At 38.4% G+C, this 19663-nt stretch overlaps 1 long non-coding RNA gene across 1 annotated transcript; it reads left to right on the top strand.

Moving 5' to 3' along the window:
* Positions 1-13896: 13896 nt before the first annotated feature.
* Positions 13897-15627, top strand: LOC112147740. Its single transcript, XR_002919523.2, has 3 exons — positions 13897-14175; positions 14329-14425; positions 14519-15627. It is a non-coding gene; the product is annotated as an uncharacterized LOC112147740 (long non-coding RNA).
* Positions 15628-19663: the final 4036 nt, after the last annotated feature.

Consider the following 19663-nt stretch of genomic DNA (forward strand, 5'->3'; position numbering starts at 1 on the left):
TCCATTATGCTGTACTTTCCAAGCTCCCATTTTCCTTATGTTTGTTTTTGTGTTTTTCTCGCACTCCTCATAATTACAGCGCTCTCTGGTGACTTGTGGGTGAGATGATTAGTTGCGCCTCATGTCAGCACATCCACATTAGGGTCGAAAACCCACACCTCCAAACACAAGTTTTCTTTTTTCTTTTTTCCACAAACAACAGCCCACCTGGAACACTTCATGTTCTCTTAACTCGCTCTGCTGTTCTCTGCTCCGCTGAGCTGACAGTATGGCAGGGAAGGTGAAAGTGTTGTGCTCACAGGGACTGTGGAGCTGGCAGATTTGATTAAAGCTGCTCCCTGCATGAACTCCAAACATCCGTACGAAAATACACCACCCGTTCTCCCTGAGAACAAGGGCTGCTGGAACTCTGTAGATCTGCAGCCCACAAGTCCGTGTTTGACAGGGTCTCCAGATGGCAGCAGGCTAAAGGGCACGGCCACATGGCTGAATCGCTTGGTGGCGTGCTCGAAGGAGGAGTGTGGTGGTATGCTTTCTGTCTGCCGCAACAGCTGCTGGAAAAGTAGAGGAATCAAGCTCTTGAAGCATGTTTTTAAATTTCTCATTATTGTACCGAGTGATATTTAGCTTTGCAGAGCAAAATCACATGCAGGCTGGAAGGAGATTGCCCCTCTGTGTCTTTTGATGTAAATGTTCTCTCTTGAATTAATGAATTTGATGCATTGCTGATCATTTCAGTCATTTCGAGACACTGCACCGCTCTCATTATGCGAGCTCAGCCACAGAGCCACAAGACTCCACACGTGAAAGAAAAGCTTTCTGAGGAAATTACTTGATAAAAAAAAAAAAAAAAGTGCTCCCAGGCACCAGAGCCACTCTTCCAAGCAAGTAACTTCTTTAAAGGTCTCTTTACTTTTAGGGGAGAAGTCCTCCAGGGCTCTAAAGCTCCCATGAAAGCATTTCTTTCTTTTGGCTTCATTCATTGCTTTCTAAGAGACTAGAAGTTGTTTTATTTTTCATAAACCACAAAGGCCAACCGGATGATGTACATATTCATACAAAAGTCGATCTCGACTGCCAGAAAAGTGGGGCAGCTTTTTGAAAACACACATACGACCAGAGAAGAGTATGAAGTAAAAAACAGTCAAATAAAACATACGCATAAAGACAAAGGTAGTACACAAATTAATAGTTGTGCAAATATTAATGTTGTGTGAACAACCTTTGCAGAAAAATGTGGATACATTTAGTTTTAGATTTGAAATTTCTGTTTTGAATATATGATTTGTATTTGTTTTGAATAAGAAATTTGACCTGTTAAACCACTGTGAAAAATAAGTCACAGTGTGACAGGCATATACATCGAGTCCCGACACATTGATTGTTCAAATGGCGCATGTATATTAGTTTGTTTATTTAACTAAAATAAAAAAGAGCGTTATTGATTCCATATCGGAAAAATAATCTCGACAACCAAAGCTCTATTGAAAATTGAATAAAAAAGATCAGGATGCAGCAATCTCCGACTGCATTTTGTGGTTGTAAGGTGACAACAGCTCATCATGTAAATAGTGTACCAGTGGATCGTTTCAGACCCATAAGTGGTGGAAAACAACCCAAAAGGAGTAGCAGACATGCCACTCCACTCATTAGGTGTCAGTAGTAAGTCAGTAGGATTAGAACACCCACCTCTCTTTCTTTTTCTGATTTTCCTTTCTTTTCTTTTTAACTATTACTACGGTTAGCTGCCAGTTAGTATAATTTAGCTCTGAGTTAGCTTTGTTTTTGTTATTTTCCGTCAATTTTCATAATCCACTGTATCCCTTTTGGAGTCACTGTGCTGCTGGAGCCTCTTCCGGCTACTGTTGGGCTAAGGTGATGAATATCTGGACGAGTCAAGAGGGATCAGTAACATTCAAAAAAGTTTAATACTATTGTAGTTTAATAAACAATGCGCATGCTCACTTAGTTAAATTGATTTTTTGGGACTCAATGTATATGCCTTTGACCCAGTGACATATTTTTGACAGTTTGTTAACAGGGGAATTTCATATTCAAGACAAGCAAGAGTCATATTTAAAACAAAGACAAATTGTATTCAAAAGTGATATGTCAAAAGTAAAACAAAATGTTGTATTCAGATTATTCTGCAAAACCTGTGCACAAAGTATTAATTTGTGCACATTTTTTTATGTTTCTTATCAACAGTTATCTCACCCCATAAATTACCCTGTGACACATTTTTTACCTTAAATTAACCAGGGAAATTTTGTATTTAAAACTAAGAAAATTCAAATTCAAAACGAGAAAAGTCAAATCGAACATGTAGCACTCATGTATTTGTCTTTTCTTTTTCCAAAGTGTGTACAACTTTGTCAATGAGGATACATTTCATTTTGACACTAATCTAACCCCATAGTGGAGCTGTGGTTAAATGCAGAGGGAGCCATCTGGCAAAACGAGGTCTGGAAATATAACAAGTGATCAAGACCTTGTTCCCAGCTGCTCAGGGCCAACAAAGACGTTTGCGTGGACAAAGATCAGTCAGTCAGCCCAAAGGTGAGGATTGCACAACCAGTAAAGTGACAGGATGGAAAGTGACACGCAAAAACAGATGTCGCCAGGAAGCTCGCAGTGGGAGAAGATCAATGGTGCCTTCTAGAATTTCATCAAAGTTTCTGGGGAGCGAAGATGTGTCTGTGCTTTCTCACAACCCCCCAGAGATTTATTTGTAAATGTCACACTTGTCAAATCTTCAGCAGATGCATCTCCTGTGGATGCCTCATCAAACACGGTGGCAGATGCAAATTAAGAAATAACCCCCCTGACTTTATGGATTTTGTTTTTTCAAGTATGTTTTTTTTTTTTTTTTTTTCGGGGCAATTTGCCGGAAAAGCTGTCCTGAAATGAACATTTTCACTGTAATTTCAACGTTGAATTAAAAGCCTCTCCAGACACACAAAAACACATTACTTGACAGGCATCATTCAGCCACTTCTCAGACACGTCTTGGTTTGTCTCATTAAAAATGTCTGCCTGAATGACACCAGTCTGTTTGTAACTGACTGTGACCATGTCGTCTGTCCTGTCAAATCTCCTTTTTGTTTAAATCCTATTATTTTTCAAGTGAAAAGAGACTAATTAGGAATAATAGTAGCATAAAGAAGGACTACCCTCAATAACAAAAGGCTTTCCTTTTTACTCATTGTAAATCTTGGTGACAGAAATTTAAACTAAAGTAGGAAAATATATAAAAAAAAGCACAATCTAAACAACATTAAAACATTAATAACACCTAAATCGAGAAACTTTTTTAAATTACGGTTTAAAATCAAATAAAAAACAGTTGAAATCAATTTTTTTAATAAAAATGTGAATCTTTTTCACTGTTGTCTGAAATAAAGGAAATATGTCAAATTTACAAAGGTGAGGGGCTTACTGATAGTTTGGTGGTTGGTTTGGGATATTCACTAAAGACTTAAATCCACATAAACAGACAAATGTAAGCATAATTCATAAAATATACTGAATATTGATAAGCGTGCTAAAATGAAACAATAATTAGGGTGTTAAAGTGGTATATAACGCTGGAAAAACTAGATAGACAGTTTGTATTTTTCTTAATTACACTCTTTTTTAAATATTGTTGTGTACTTTTGGTTCTACGATTTAATAAATCCTCTGCTGTAATGTAGTTTTGTTTGGTTGTTTTTTGTTCCCATACTAAACACCCTCTCAATATTTTTTAGAGTGGAGATAGAGATTTCTTTTTCTTCACGAAATGCAAGGCTGCAACAAAAAAAAAAACAACTTCCAATTGAAACTTAAACTGAAAAATAAAAACAATATTTTATTAACTGCAATATGCAAATCTATATTGATTGGGTTTCAACTTTACTGCAATGATGAAAACCTGGTCATGATGTATTGAAGACTTCTTACAGGTAATTAATCTCAAGTCTCCTAGTAGCCTCACGGCGGGAGACTCCAGCTAACTCAGTTAATAAAAGTTCGGTTAGCTTTTCTACACCACTGCATAGAGCGGGGGTTGGCAACCTGCGGCTCCGGAGCCGCATGCGGCTCTTCAAGCACCCCCTTGCGGCTCAGTGGCGCTTTTTCAAAAATGTTTTGATAATAATTTAAAATGTTGGAAGGAAATTTATTGTAGCAGTTTGGGTGGGAGCTAAGCCACAGATGACTGGCAGATGTAATCCAGACATCACTTGTGTCCCATGCACTGTACGATCCCTCGTGGTAGGAGTAAGAAGCTTACACGCAAGCCATGGAGACCTATTGGTGTCAACATTCTGACTACCATTTATTCAACAGTTCCGAACCACAGAACAGCCGACACTGTGAGGAGCCTCACTCATACACACACCACTCTCACTCATGGTGCCGGTAAAACACTCAAGTCCCATAATGCAACACAAGAACAGACACTAACTCCACCCACTAACAAGGAACTATTTCTAAATTAACAGTCAGGCTGCCACAATATTTTTGTTTTAATACGATTTCTGTAGGAGGACAAACATGACACAAACATCCTTTACGTTTTCCAGTTGTTGTGAGATGAGTGTAGATGCTTCCACGTCGGCTGAGTCAGCGCACAGCAGAATTCCTGCCCGTGCGTCTGGAGCGCACGTGAGCGCACGTTGCTACGCGGGTTTTGAAGTCGGGTCACGAGCTCCACGTACAAATCGGCACGCATTGAGCGCGCTGAATCTTCAATCCGGTTCAAGATTTCCACGCACAGTCGCAGCTATAACTGTGCGTGGAAATCTTGAACCGGATTGAAGATTCAGCGCGGGAGCTGCTTGTGGGCGGAGTCTGCTTCAAAGCACAGAAGTACCAAACGTGATCACGAAGGAGAAATGAATCATTACGGTTTGTGTCCGGTCAGGTTAATATGACAGATGAGATGAGCGCTAATGAACAGTAGAAGAAGAATAGAAGAAGAATCTCCTCCCCGCCACTGCGTGCGTGACCGCGCTGCTCCGGTGTGGATACCACCTGCTGAGCGCGGCGATGTGCAGGTCTCACACACCGGCCGCGTGCGGTGCGTGGCGGGGAGGAGATTGTCCTTCTATTGTATTTTTACTGTTCATTAGCGCTCATCTGCATCTACAACAGGGAGAACCGAAAGTAAAAGTGTTGAAAATCCCCCAAATCTTTCTGAAGACTTTTGTTTTCACAACTCTGTCCTTTTAAATGTCTGACTATAAGACTCACGCGCGCTCCAGACTTGGAGGGCAGGAATTTAGGTGTGCACGCGCTTATATTGACTCTTCATTGAAAGTGTTGATTGACGCGGCCAGTGTGGAAGCACCTTAAAGGTGTACCTTACATTTTTGTGTTTTTTTTTTCAAATCCTCTAAATAAAAATGACATCAAAAATCGTATTTCTTTATAGCATTTCTTTAATTTCATCAAAGCAATGAAACAAACTGTAATTCATTCATATTGTAGTGATGGTCTCAGACACGCGCTGGGCTTGCTGTCGGTCTGGCAGCGCAAGGAATTGTGGGTTACCCATTCTTTTGCCTGTCTGACTGAAATTGGATTTAAGTTTGGGTTTTCGTCAACGTGTTTTGTTGTCTGACTGTTGAACATTTGTTGAACATTTATGATTTTGTCCTGTTATGTTTGAATTCTTCCTGCACCTGGAGTGAGAATGAGGGAGAGACTGATGACGACCCCCTCTCGTTATGTCATTGAGAGATGTCAAAATAAAAGCTCAAATGTTCATTATGAGGCTATTCAGCTTTTGTCAGATAATTTGACGCTGTAATGTCTCACCAACTTGTAATGAGGCCAAAAATATAGCTTATATGACACGAGGACACGCAGCAGGAGAAATAATCGTTTATTCGACACATTCTCCATGTGTTACTTCCAGTGTACGACTTTTATAAGTTGTTTCAATTTATGCGGCTCCAGACACATTTGGTTTTTATTGTTTTGGTCCAAAGTGGCTCTCTCAACACTTTGGGTTGCCGACCCCTGGCATAGAGTCATCCAAACACTGAAGTGGACATACTTGCTGGTAAAAGTCTCTCAGTTTCCACAGTTAATCATTTAGGAGAAATATTGACAAGAACGAGCTCTGATTAAAAACAAATTACAAACACAAGATCTCTTGCCTCTCTGCACCATATTTGTTTCCTATTTTCAGGTATTCCTGTCTTTGTAGAACCCTACTGAGAACTGTTCTGATTCATTCTTGTGATGCTGGACACTTCCATCATTTTCCTATACAATTTGCTTCCACTCTTTGGCTCACAGACCGTTTGTTTGTATTCACACCTCAGTCAACCGCACAGGGGTCCTCCTCTAGCTTTGGAGTGGAGCTTGCATAGCCTACACACTAACTGTGAGTTTCCACACTTCTTAAACAAATTAGACTTTATGAGAAAACAAACTTTGGTTTTGACCAAATACCAAAACGAGATGTAAAGTTGTAACTTTGACCACAAATCAGCAACTTTTGAGAGTCATGACTGCTATCACTGTGTACTGAATACAAGCATTTATTCCAGAATGTATTATTTCTACATTTGAAGGTGAATTGTTAAAAAAAGCTACTTGCATTAGAATGTATTTGTAAAAACCTATAACTACTTGAGTCCATGGTGGCAGTATTGTTAGACAAAAAGTGTTGTGTGTTACGCTTTTATGAGGTTAAGAGTGGTAGAAGCTGAAGACAACAGAAGAAACCCAGATGAAAACACTTCACCAGCTCTTCTTTTTTCTCCTTTCCTTGACCTGCAGGAGGCTCTGCTTTTACATGCAGTGTGCATGTTACCTGCAAGGAGGATGAGTCCAAGGAGGAAACAAAATTGCCAGTAGGAAGATAAAGAGAATAAAGTGAATAAGAACATGTTTGGGGTGAATAAGAACATGTTTGGGTTAAGATGCACAGCAGAACTGAGCTGTGCTGTGGTGGTCCTCAGTGGAATCATAGAGGATAAACACAAAAGTTTGTTCCAAGAAATCACACACACACACACAAATATTTTTTTTTCTGTCAAAACACAAATAAAGTCAACCTGCTGTGTGACATGAATGCTGATAAAAGACTGGATGATTCATCGCTTAACATTTTTTTTACCCAAAAGAAAATCCACATTTACTTTCTCATTAAAAAAAATGAACAACAGTTAAATGCACATCCAAAATTTTGAATGTTGGTAATTGTGGTGTCACACCTGATCATTTTAATAGCATTTTAACAGTGGTGAGGCTCGCTGGGATCTTACCCAGATGTAGCAGACGCTTGCAAAGAAATGCAGTTTATTTCTTGATCTCTTGTTATGCTAGTATTTCTTTTCCTTTGCTCCCCTAGTGGCGGGTTTGCAAATTGCGGCCATTTCTTTAAATAACCATAACTTGCCACAGGAATGGGTTAGAAACTTGCTTGTTTTTTCTAACATCTTTATATTTTTCTCTCTTCAAGACTGGGTCAGATTAAACCATCTGTGGGCCCCTGGCTTAGACAATCAATGTAAATCTGCTGATTCTGGTGTGGAGAAAAGCAAGTTCAAGTCAGCTTTATGATACACAGCACAGATGAATTTGCCTTACTCTAAACCAACAGTCCAAACAGCAATTAATAATAACAAAAGTGTCAAATGTACAAAATGTTCAAATAAGAAGTATCTACAAAAAAGACAGTAAGAATGGACATGTGATGATGGCTACTGTAACAATAGCAACTTTGCCATTATGCAACACTTTACATTTATGTTGTGTATTGATGCTAAGCCAATATGAAAAGCGGTTTTTCTCTGCGTCAGAATCAGCTAATTCCCATTGATTGTGCAAACGGTTGAAGATTTAAGGGTATGTCAAAGAGCTTTTGTTATTTTGGTGTTGCAGACGACAGCTCCGATGTGAAAGTTATCTTCAAGTCTTACGACTTTAACCTTCAAGTCACTATCATATACAAAGACGTTGTGGGGAGAAAGTCAAGTCATTGGTTTACTAAACTGTAAGTGAGTCCCATTAAACTCTGATCATCTATCTCAGTTATCACCTATGATACAGCAGTAGACAGAGGGAAGTATTAACCTTCGTGCCATCTCATGGGGTCCAGATGACCCCACTTTTAATATAAACATGCCTAGGATAGCACAAGGGTTAAACTATTGGTAAATGGTCAAACGGTAAATGGTGTTTACTCAAATAGCGCTTTTCTATTTCTTAGAAGGCCCAAAGTTCTTTCAGTCAGAGTCAGTCAGGGCTCTGGCTCCCCCTCTGGTCACCGGTGGGAACGCACATCATCTTCCAGCCACCCCAGTGCATATATACTAGTTGCCGCTCATGTGACTTGTCTACAATCCCACCTGAGCATTAAGCAGTGCATAGAGCCTCGATAAGTGCGAAGTACTTTTTGTGCCACTCTGCCTGCATTACCGAGCGTTTCATCACACCTCACTCACTCATGCAGACACTTTCACACACTGATGGCAGCTCCGCTGTCCAACACTGGTACCAGCCTACAGTGTAACCACCAGGAACAGCGTAGGGTTCACTGTCTTGCCCAAGGAGACTTTGACAAAGACAAGTAAGGCGAAGCTGAAATTGAAATCTGTTGTGTTATTTTTTGTCACAAATTTAGAATATTGTGCTTTAACTTTTTCACAGTGGAGCTTTAGCCTAAGTGTTTACAATATTTTGACTATCGCAACTCTTTAACAGTTTACACAATTAACATAATTCCAGCAGTCTTGCACCGACCGATATGTAAGACTTTACAGAAGTGAAGTTTGTCAGCGTCAGAACCAGTTCATTCACATTGATCATGTAAACAGTCGAAGAGGTATGCCAAAGATTCTGTGTTGTGCCTCATCCCATGATAAAAATATTACAAATAAGAGTACAGCAATGTCCACAAAGGAAAACAAGTTGAGGAATAAAAGTCAAAATATGTCCTCAGATTTTATGGTACTTTTATGTCCATTTACCTCATGGGACCGCTTGTAAAGATGTTCTAAGTTGTTAGAAAATCAACTAGACACAACAGCTTCCTTTTCTTTTGTGTGGTCCATACTGGAGTTGTGTTCATCCAGCTGCAGAAAATCTGCATCTTTTTCATGAAATCAGCCTTTTTGATGCCAACTGTTGTGCCGAGTTTGCTGAGCAGCAGGGGGGCCAGACTTTCCCAGTGATTCAGGGTGCAAAGGCGTTGAAGTTCAGCCTTCAACCCTGCTTTGACAGACGACAGTTTTTTTACGGCCCCATAACTCGCCTGGATTGGAACAGGCAGAGCAGCCGTATAAATCACGAATCAAACAGTTCACTGTAGGCGTGAAATAACTGTTTTTTAAAACAGATGACTCAGTCAGAACGAAAGGAGGAGAGACAAAGAGATTTTACTGCTCCCATCCATCATGTAATGTTTGTGCGGCATCATTAAACCAATCCTGATTTAGGAGTTTTTAAAGGTCTTTAAAAAACTCTCGAGTTGACCAAGCTGCTCACTACATTAAACATTAGGGATCCTTCAGTTTTTCATGTAAATAGTGTTGGTTGTGCAGTGGCAGTCAGTGAATTTTGCACTTTTGCAGCCTTGAGTAACATCTTTGTTTTTCCCTACCTTTATTAATGTACCTCAAAATACCATCGACATTATATCAAAGCTCAAGAATGCATGAAAGTTGAACATAGTCTAAAAGACACTGTGAGGCAGCAGATCCTGCTAAAATCCTTTAATGCGTACTGCATGGTACAGTAAGGCCCAATCTGAATTCTTCCCTTCTCCCTAGCCCTTGTTCCTTACCCTTCATTTAGCCCTCCAAACGGAGAGTTATGAAAACATAGTGTCGCATATTTTGATCAACGATGTCACCAATAATCGGCGGTCCGCTAGCATTAGCGTGGAGCTTCCAGCGCTTGAATATACATAAGAACAGCAATTTATAACTTTAAAAAGGTCATGCTACAAAAAAAGTCATTACTTACATTTAAATGTAAACTGCGGTTCAGAGCGCACCCACGTGAAGAAAAGAAAAGTGCTTCTCAGTCCAGGGGAGGACTTTGTACCCCTCCGTTTGGAGGGTCGCATTTAAAAAATACATTTCCTGGACACACAAACTCCCCCTTCAAATGGAGGGGAAGGGAGAATGGAAGAATTCAGATTGGGTCTTAGTCCTCACTTGCAGTGTGGTAAAATTTAATCACGAAAAATGAAACAAAATAGAAAAGTTAAACTCTTACAATGTACCTCACCCACTGTTAGCCCTACAGTGATTCGAAGTGATAAAACATTTAAAATGTTAAAAAGAACAACTCCAAAGGAAAGCTGTCAAATCGATTTTTCTATTTTCTGCATTGATGAACCTGTTGACGAGTTTGAATCGTTTTTTTACAGATTCTCGAAGAATCGTTACATCCTTAGATTCAGTGTTCTACAAATGGTATCATAAAGTGACTGAACAGGTAGATAAATGAGGTAGTGAAATGTCCAAGGCTGTATAAAGTGACTGGTGATGGTCACACTGTGATGAGAGGAGTGTGAGACATGAGGTTCAGGGGGTTCTGGGGCCAGGACAAAACTGAGTTTCCTGACAGCCTGGAGAATAAAACAGTCCTTCAGTCTGGTGGTTCTTACCGAGACTCTCATTGGAAACAAACATATGTTTCAGTACTTTTGGGATTGGTCAAAATAATGTTCTTGGTAAACCAGTGTCATCTACAGTATGTGTGTATCTCTTTAGCACCACAAAAGTCAATTCTGGCCACTGAAGTGAAAGTTTTGAAGTAAGTTACTGTGTTGCAATGCAAAGCAGTGATCTTTAAAATTGCAGAGGTATCATATATGCATTAATCAATTGGGACAATGATGTAATACAAAACCAAGTATAAACTGGATATATTTAGGTACTATGTTTATATTTATGTATTTTCCTTTTTTGTTTTTAAGCTTTCACATTAGTTTATGGTTGAGACCTTTTTCTAGAACAAACCATGTCAGACTCATTTATATTCAACCACCTGCTACAATAATAATAATAATAATATGCAAAAACCTCAATTTTTCTTCATTCTGATGAGATTCCATATAAAGAAAACCTACTAAGATTGAATAATGTAAGCAATGTGTCAGACTTCATTGCCTTAGCCTCTGATGGATATCAGTATCACACTGTTAAATGAGCACGACGACAAAGACAGATGCGTCCTTCAACTGCACACTGTCATTCATCATTTGTGAGTGGCTCTACCTGCCATCCCGTCAACACACACCAACACGCTGAAACATTGTGGGGCTCGATGAGAAACTCAGCAGGAGACCTTGTTTTTGTGTCCTCGTCCATCCATCACGGCTCCTTCAGCCCTGGTCTGCTCAGCAGAGCGCCCCCTCCCTGTTCGGATCTGCTTTGAAAACCCTTCACCCCACTTCACCAACAACAAATGCTCCCTGTTGAAAACCATAATCGCGATCTCTCCTTTCTGATGGGTTTATGTGGCAGTGGCCTGGTTTAATTTCAGTTTGTGACTGATGGCTCCTTCCATCTCCTCAATGTCAGGATTCAGATGCGTTAAGCAACCTTTGAGGGAAAGTAGGTCAAAATAAGGAGGAGCTCGGGTGTGGACTTTTTTTTTTTTTTCAAGAGGAAGGGTTGCATCGGGACGTTTGAAGTTTAGCTTTGGCTCTGTGCCATGCGACAAATCACAGCAGCACTGGAGGTAATGTCAACGCAGTAACCAATTTAACATTATATGGGTGAAACGGAGAGCACAGAGAGCGAAGGTGGAATTTACCTCGGGGTCTGGGAAGTCAACATCTAATCCTGCACCGGAGGAATACCTGATGAGGATGTGTTTATATGTATGAGGAGGGCTGACACTTTTTATATCCCTGTGAAATGGTGCAGCAGATGGTAATAAAATTCACACTCCAACGCGGTTCTGTTTTGTCCTGAATAAATATGTGTTTGTGTGTATCAGAACCGCAGTCCTCCTCTTTTGTCTTTGTCATTCCAGCTTGTTTGACAACATAAAATCATACATGCATAGGGGTTGAAAACAGACACTTTATAGCGTCTCTTAAGGTAGACTTAATGTGAAATGGAAATTTGAAATCTGGTGAAACTGCTGGTTCTCCAAGATCTGTTACTGTCAAGTTTTCCTACAAAGCAAAAACTTTTTCTTATGTCAATAAAGTCTCATGCCACTTTTTTTTTTTTTTTTTTTTTTAACTTTCCAGGCCTACAGCAGCTCATCGCATTTATACTGTCAAGACAGAATTTTTTTCTCTCTTTTTTTTGGTTTTGCAGGAATAAAAAAGATGAGAGACCATCATAAAAGAATAAAATAAAAAAATATGAGAATAAAGAAGTAAAATTATGAGAGAGAAAACTCAACATTTTACAAGACTAAAATTGTAAATTTGTGACTTTAAAATGTTATATATATTTAAATAAAGCAAATTTAGCTCTTGAACAGTACAATATTAATCCAATTTCTCTGAATTTGGTGCATAAATTACACAGATGATGAAGCATTTGAATAGCTATTTTATTTGAAAAAGTATGACTTTTTTCTGTGCAAAATCTTTTTTTTCAAAGCATATACGTACTGTATGATTATTTTTGTAAATTGTGGAATTTTTTTCACACAATTGTATGATTTTATATTCATAAAATGTTTACCTTTTTCTTAAAACTGTACAGTTTTACTCTTACTCTTATAATTTTACATCTGTAATCCTACATATTTGTTAATTTTTTCCTTTTTTATGGTGACCATAATATTTTGTCATACATTATAGCCACCTACTTGTGTCTTGTTTTCGATGTTAGGATTATCTGTCGGGCCATCTCTGACCTAACTCAGAAACTATCATATCAGCAAAAGATGTGGAAATTTATGTCTCATATGACTTTTACTCTTTTCTTGCAGGAAAAAAACATCAACGTTCTTGTCTCTTTAAAGCTTAATAATAGCTAGAAAAAAACAAAAGATTCAACCTCCTCATTTGTTAGTGAGAAATGTGGGATTTATTTGTTTATAAGATGGAAAAATTCAGGAAACTGATGATGACTGTTGGACAGAAATGGTGCTAGGTCTCAAACATGCAGGAGACCAAGATATCTAGAGCAAATGAACATTTTTGAACACCTACTCCAATGAAAATTGTGTTTTAACAGGATTTTGTAGCATTTTCTCATGATGGAGGCCATATTTAAATAAAATAACAATTAAAACTGCATTTATGAGTATTTCTTGATTCAAATCATTGTAAACAAGACACATATGCAAAAATGGCACTTGAAAAAGCTTGTAGTTGTTACATAAAAACTACAACTGGCAAGCTAAAAGATCCCTGATCCACTCCATTCTGATTCATCCACTGGGAGACAAATAGATTCATGTATGTCTTTGTTTTCCTTGTCTGAGCTGGAATCTGGCTCAAAACTATATGGCTGGATAGCTCCAATATTGCTCACCATTCGTTGCACCGCTAATGTTAGCTTGAGGTTGTGAGGAGCTATAAGCTAGCACGAGAGAGTATAAACAAAGGGATCAAAGGAAATGAAAGCAAGCTTACGCCATCCAAACAGTCCCGCCCACAACTCAGAGGCGATTTTCTAATAAAGTCCAGCATGAAACAAAGAAGAGATTTAAAAAAATAAAATGTTAGCATTTTAGGAATTTTTAATCAGAAAGTAGATTTGTCAATAGACGGAGGGTAATTAGCTTAACTGAAGACACCTGTGGCTAATTATCAAGTGAAACCAGACTGTGACTTAAGAAAAAACACAAAACCTGAAGCCAGAGCATAAAAGATAACAGAGCTCAAACAAAACAAACGCTCAGTCCGAGTATTGGGAATGCAGCATTATTTATTTCACTAAAACCTGGCTTCAAAAGCAGCGCTCCACTGTGTCTCTGACCGGCTTTCAGAAAGATTTACAAAGGAGCTGCAAACAGAAAGCGGGTGGGATAGCTGTGCATGTCAAGAACACAAGAAAATAATGTTTTCTTACATAAGTGGTGTAAGATATTGAACTTTTTGGTCAAAATTTTCATTCATCTTTTATGTCAAGGAGGTTCATCATCATTATTTTAGCAGCAGTACACCTTTGGCTAATGCTACCGTAGCATGTGACCTTGTTGCCGTGGCTGTTGCTAAGCTACAGACACACCGAGCCCATTACATTTGTGGTAATATCTCGAGATCTTAATCATTTATACTTCTATTATTTATTCGTCACTTAAAAAATAAAATGCTAAAATTGTGGTATGGGAATGTGAGTGATACACCAGTCTCCTGCAAGGCCTGAGCTTGAAAAACGTGAACTCATTTTCGTCATTCAGGGACAACTAGTGATTCAAAGTGCTGCACGGAGGTGTTCACAGGAATCTGAAGAGACTCTTCGAGGATGTTTGGAGGATACAGACGGCAATTCACTCAGTGAGCCATATGGTTGCATGATTACATTAATGCCTTGACTGAGTTTATGATTGCCTATTTCTTGTGATTGCTTCATCATCCCCAACAAAACAGTGAGGCGCTTTCCCAAAGATGAACCCTGGATCACCAGTGACCTGAAAGAACTTCTTAACAAGAAAATTATAGCTTTCAAGGGTGATACATGGAATTATGAAGAATTGTGCAGAAACAATATCAGGTGTGGAGGTAAAATCTGGAATGTTTATTTTTCAATTGCAGTAAACTAAAAATATATGTATGTCTTTTTAAAGTCACTGAAACCAAAATGTTTTTGTTTTTTTTGCGGTATTTATCATTTTAAAACAAGAGTTTTTGAGTGCGTTTCTGAAGGAAACTTTCAGAAAAAAAAAATGTTAAGCTACAAGTCTGCAAAAACAGATGAAAAAACAGTAGGCCTATTTCTCCTACATTAAGAAAGAAAATGTTTATGCACCATATTTTTCCCTCGTTAAACACTGATCATTGATCCAAATTTTTGACTTGTCCACAATTTGATCCTCAAGATGCTCTAACAATGTGATCTCCCCACCAGCAACTCAACTTCTTTATTGTTTAAAGCAGTGATATAGTGTAAAAGTTGTGTCCAAATTGTATTAAAATCCAGAGCACTAGATAGTACCGTGCTATATAGTATTTAGGGATTTGGGTGGGAATTTGGACTTAGCCAATTATTCAGATTACTATTGCAAAAGTAATATGCTAATAAGTCAACCAAACTCTTTAAACCACTTTAAAATCACTAAAATTCATCAAATTCTTTATTTTCTTCATCGCTTTTGAACAACTCTAGTGAAGCTTGTACTTCTTCTGCGTTGCTGTCAGTAGCAAATATTGCTACACACCTGCAGTGCCCCCTAGTGGTTGTTAGTGGGAACATAATGAACATTTTAGCCTGTTTTTTTAAGTCATATATAAGCCACCCCCCATCAAATTATGCAAAAAGATGCGACTCATACCCCGAAAATACTTCATATTTTCCAGTCAGCTCTCTGAATCATCACTGTTGCATCAATCATTCAGGCGTGGAAAAACATGCAAGCTCGTTGCTTTTTTCATGACAGAGCTTTGATAACAGTGGCTTATGATGCCTCGTTTGGCAAAGAGTTGAGTGTCTGTTCAACTGCTTCACAAACTTTCCAAAGGTTTTCCCCGTCAACATCGCAAAACTGAGTTTATGAACGTCCCAACCCTGGAGGGAGTCTTCAGTCGGCAGCTGAAACTGTGTTTGTAGATGAAAGACCAAGAGAGTCAAAAGCACCACACACACGGACACAGAGGAAAAATCTAAATAAAATGGGAGATAAAAAGCCACAACAAACAGCCTCAGATTGGAGCACAAACAGACTGGCGAGTACAATAGTAGGGGAAAAACACACTAAAACAAAAAAAACTGAGGTAAAACCAATGGAAAATGATTAGTTTCACTGTCAAAAACATCAAAACCAAAACTACAGTTGTTAGTTCGATTGCACACACTGAGAAAAGTAACAACAAGGATTAATTTAACTGTTTCACCCATACTATCATCACTGTCCAAGAGTTTGATTCACTTGAAAATCAACTTTAATCAAGATTTCAGAGATATTTAAATAAAGCTTCTGTTGTGTGTTTACCGTAGTCAAGAAGTGACAAAAGCAGCACACAGCTTTACATTCTGGTCATCATTCAGGCGCCTGAGATGCTGAGGACAATTAATTATACTTAGATACCAGTTATTTTGGAACGTGAGCCCATCTGCACACTTCAGACCTCATTATGAGTAATTTGATCACCTCTGTCAGAATCTATTGCTCATCAGCACAAGCAGTCCTTTCACAGCTGCAACACTAATCACAAAAACGTCTCAAAGAGGAAAAAAATGATTTTTTTGTGCAGCACTAAATACTATTTATCTGGGTTTTCTAAATCTGTCTTCAATATTTTTGTGATTGCTTTGTGAAACACATGAAGTAAAACTGCTGGTTGGAATATACAGTATTAGTGGTCAACTGGAAATGTTGCCACCTCACAGATATTTAATGTGCTCCATTAACCTCCACATTTTCTATTTCTGTCATGCTTTTGCAAGCATTTGCACACATTTTTTGGGTGGTGCTTACACCAACATTTTATCCAAGGTGTGACTAACTGAGCGTGATGGAAGGCCGAGATCCCAGCATCAAGTTTAATGTGATGGAGAATAATGTGGCAAAGGGCTGCAGGTTAGAGGAATGTGGAGCTGTTCCGCATCATTTTGAGTTTATAAAGGCAGGAGTGATATTCCTAAACAATCCAACTGGTTTTCTCTCACAATCTCACTTTTGATAATACAATACTTTCTTCTTATATTCAAGGTTTTTAGTTTTTATGTTCTTTCTTAAATTAGTCAAGTTGTGGAAAAACCTCCTTATGAGCTTCATAGTAACTGGAGTAATTCCTATCTAGGTTAACAAAAATCCTGACCATCACTTGGAGGGCGACAATTCTATTTTAAAATAGATGTACACATTTGAATAAATGCAGAAAAATAAAAATAAGTTTGAAGCAGTCGGGACGTTTTTTTATTTTTTTATTTGACGGATAAGAAGATTAAAACTTTGGGTGTTTATTTTACAGAATTCAATCTAAAGTATTTATTGTAAAAAATGAAAGTGTAGACATACTCCATCATACATTTGTTTTCAGAGCAGAAGAATACAGTAAAAAAAAAAAAAAAAAACAGGAAACCAAAGTTGCTTTTTTTTTCTTAGTTTTGAAGCCTTTCTGAATCATACAGCCAAAAATTGCATTTTACAAAATTTAAAGTAAATTAAAAATCTAACCGTCTCTGCAAATATGCCAATAGACACTCTGCAGAGGCTCAAAGAGCCACTTTTAAATGGTATGATATCCTTGAATGACACATGACAACTTCCTCAAGGAAAGGTAAAAAAAATAAAAAATATGAAGCATCAAGAAAAAGCTTGAGATTTTCATGTTTTTTGTTTAGAAACTACTAGATCAGACTAATAAAAACATTGAGAACATTCTTCTGTTGAAATATTGATATAAAAAAACATCCTTTTATAAAAAAGAAAAAAAAAAAGTCCTTCTAGTTGCTATGACGGTATTACATAAAAGGTTAAGAAAAATTCCCTGGCTTCTCAGTAAAATATTGAGACATTATTCAGGGAAATGTTGCTTGTTGACTTCTGGTTTTGACCTCATCGCCCAAAAGATCTTAAAATTCACATTAAATAGTTTTCTACGAAGCAATTATTCACAAACGTATTTAAGACAATGGTGATGTGCATCAGAAACTTGAGGTGTAGGGCTCAACATGCTGGAGACCAGGCTTGGGGCCAGAAACCAAACCATTTAAAGGTTGACAAACCCATGGCGAAACAAAGAGCAAAGCAAAGCAGATGACCTGACAATGAAAAACAGAAAACCAGACACTTATATTATACTGAGGACAATTAACAGAATTGAAAACAGCTGTGGATGATTAACAGGAACCTAGAGTGACTGAGAAGGAACAGAACATGACAGAAAAACCAAAAATAAACCACAGAATCCTCACTATGAGTTTGGTTAAAAAATAACTACCTTTTAAAAAAATAAGAATCTTTGTCTTTTTGTCTTAAAAAACACTTAAATGTCAACTGTAGCTAAGGCTTCCACAGTCTGAGATATAAAGGCTTTGAATTTTCTTAGAACATCTATTCTCATTGAACGGTGGACATCACAACAGGGGGTCTGAAGAACATCGGTTTTGGTGTCTATCACTCAACAGGAATACTGTTAGAAAAGACGAGATAGTTTTACTGTTCTGTGTCAAAGATGCAACATCAATTCCCGAAATCCTTGTGTCAATTTTCCTTTGATGCTATTTCTTGTTTTGTTGACATAGAAAACATAATTTTCTGATGTTTTGTGATTCTAATTTATTATTTTGTTGCTTGAATCAATATGTGCAAACATTTTCTCCTGTTCATGGCCATGGACATCTCACATCTCAGAGTGGGAGAGATTGCTGGTGGATCGTCTGTGCTCATGTTTTTGGGCGTGGACTGCGCCTCAGGCTCATCTTGGCAGTTTACACCAATAACAGAAAAGTTCCTTCCATCCATCCATGCATCCTCTAAACCTGCAGAATCCTATTTGTTGGCACATGGTTGCTGGAGCCTATCCCAACTACTGTTGAGTGAAGGTGAGGTACACCCTGAACAGGCTGCCAGTCTGTTGCAGGGCCACAAGCACTCACCCATACACACTCTCATTCACATATAGGAACAATTTAGAGTAACCAATTAACCTGTGAAGCATGTTTTTGGACGGTGAGAGGAAGCCGTTCAGTACATCAGTACTTTCACGCGGACAAAATCCACGCATGCACAAGAAGAAGATGCAAACTCCAAGCAGAAAGGTTCCAGCAGTCATTCAAAGCAGGGCCTTTTCTGTGAGAGTTAAGAGCGCTAACCACCATGCAGCCCACAGAAATAAACATTTGCTCAAACTGTTGCGAGCAACTTGATGTTCCTAGTTTCCTCCCCTTCTGTGATTTCCATCTTTAGAAGTGAAGACAAACAACTTTTACAAGCTCTCTGGCGGGGCTCTATTTTTAACTTTAAACATGCTTTGTAAGGGCTGCTGTTCTGATGCATCCATAAATTTCAATAAGCCTGACTTAATAAAGCATTTGTATGTTCTCTATACCCAACATTATGCATTATCCAAATGACTACTTCCATTGTGGTGCAAACTAAGTTTTGCACCACAGTGAAATGGATGCAGACACTTAGCCGTTCTATTCATTAAGGCCATCCTCAATAACAGTCCCTCTTATCTCTGTTCTCGTTGGACTTTTAAGGTTTATTGCCCATGACTCCCTGACCTCTATGTAATTCCTCTCTGGTGATGCTCTGACAAATCCACTGACACGGAGCAAACGCTTCCAAACTATTTACATCATAACGATCATTCCAGGTTATCGCGCACTCAGAGCGCTAAGCTAATTGCAAGATTTCTTTGGTGAACATATGGCCCCGTGAACTACAGTAAAGCTAAGCCACAGTCCATTAATCAGTGGTGAAACTAAAACATCAATCACATTAAAAGCATGTTCTCTTCTTTTCCCACAGGATACAAGTCACACGAAGAGCTGACTTCTGCAGTCATTATATCGGCACGGTCGCTGCATTTATCTTCTGTTTATACACACTGATACGCTAAAAAAAA

This window comes from Oryzias melastigma, linkage group LG17 (assembly GCF_002922805.2).
Source record: "Oryzias melastigma strain HK-1 linkage group LG17, ASM292280v2, whole genome shotgun sequence".
Classification (NCBI taxonomy): Eukaryota; Metazoa; Chordata; class Actinopteri; order Beloniformes; family Adrianichthyidae; genus Oryzias; species Oryzias melastigma.